The sequence below is a fragment of the Phaethon lepturus genome, unplaced genomic scaffold (assembly GCF_000687285.1).
Source record: "Phaethon lepturus isolate BGI_N335 unplaced genomic scaffold, ASM68728v1 scaffold37655, whole genome shotgun sequence".
Lineage (NCBI taxonomy): Eukaryota > Metazoa > Chordata > Aves > Phaethontiformes > Phaethontidae > Phaethon > Phaethon lepturus.
Genome location: NW_010539086.1, coordinates 1 through 1,526, shown reverse-complemented (window position 1 = coordinate 1,526; position 1,526 = coordinate 1). Strand labels below are relative to the sequence as shown.

The 1,526-nt window shown below is 63.6% G+C and overlaps 1 pseudogene; it reads left to right on the top strand.

Moving 5' to 3' along the window:
- Positions 1–260: 260 nt before the first annotated feature.
- LOC104620723 lies at positions 261–914 on the top strand (annotated as a pseudogene).
- Positions 915–1,526: the final 612 nt, after the last annotated feature.

Genomic DNA, 1,526 nt, shown 5'->3' with positions numbered 1-1,526 from the left:
ATAAGGAAGGGGGGGTGTGCAGCGTACATAGCTGCTTTGTGCGTGGATAAAAGCCATACCGGGGCTGTGCCCACAGCGCGCCTGGTCTCTCAGCTGCGCCTCTGTGCTCTGTTCCCTGCAGACAGCGGCATCCCCGAGGCAGCCATCTGCGTGGTCACCACCGCTGCCATCGACGTCCATCGCCCCAACATCTCTTCCGACCTCTTCACCATGGAGGTGCCGACGCGGCTGGGCAGCGCCGGGACATCGGCCAGCATCACATGGCTGTGCCCACAGCGCGCCTGGTCTCTCAGCTGCGCCTCTGTGCTCTGTTCCCTGCAGACAGCGGCATCCCCGAGGCAGCCATCTGCGTGGTCACCACCGCTGCCATCGACGTCCATCGCCCCAACATCTCTTCCGACCTCTTCACCATGGAGGTGCCGACGCGGCTGGGCAGCGCCGGGACGTCGGCCAGCATCACATCAGGTAGCGCCTCGCAGTCGACCGTCAGCTCAGGCACCCAGGCCTGCAGCAAGAGCAGCCAGACGCTGGGCTCCTCCCCGGACTGCAGCACAGCCTGTGAGAACATGGCGGAGGCCTGCGCCGGCCCACAGTCCAACCTTGCGCCCACGCGGCAGCAGGTGGCCCACGCCGTGGTGCAAGAGCTGCTGTCGTCCCTGACCGAAGAGGCGTGCCTGGCGCAGAAGGGGCTGGATCCTGTCAACCTGAAGCTGCCCAGCCCTGCGGGCTCAGTGGGGGCCAGCCCCAGTCTGGGCCACCGGCTCAGCATCTACAACCGCAGGAACCAGGAGAGCCTGGATGTCTTTCAGCTCAAGCCCCTCCTCGACTGCCCGCAGGGCACCGCAGTGATTGAGGAGAAGTATGGGGTGCTGGGGCCCCCAGAGCCACAGCTGGGCACAGTTCCTGAGGCATAGTGACAGCTGCTGACGGGACATACAAGGCTGCCACAGGAAAAGGTGGCAGCACTGGAGGCAACTCGTAGCACCTCTGGCACTGGCCACCACCCTGGGGCCAAGCCAGCATCGCTTCTGCCCACCGGCACCCAAGGGGCACGATGGACCTGCCCTGGCAGCAGTGGGACCTCTACAGCATCCTGTGGGGCACAACGGGCCTTTCCAGCAGTCTAGGCCAACATTGACCTACGGTGCCTGCAGGGATGGACTATAGCCCTTTCACGGGTCCAGGGGCAGGGTGGAACTGCTGGACAGCCTGGGCCCAGGGGGAGTAGGGATGGGAATAAACACTGACAAACACATGCTGCCTCCTGCTGTGTCCTCCCCTCTTTCATTCCCTTTCCATCCTTCCACCACTGTCTGTGCCAGGCCCTTGCCACCAAAAAAACCCCCAACACCACAGTGACCCCCACCTCGTTCCAGTACAATCCTTTATTTGCCCTTGTTCCACACCCCAGCCGCAGTGTGGGGTCCATCGCTCACTTCTTCTTCAGGAGCTCCGTCATCTCGGGCACCGCCTGCAAACACCAGTGCTGGGGTAGCACCTGCTGCCCCCCAAACTCTCCTTGTGCA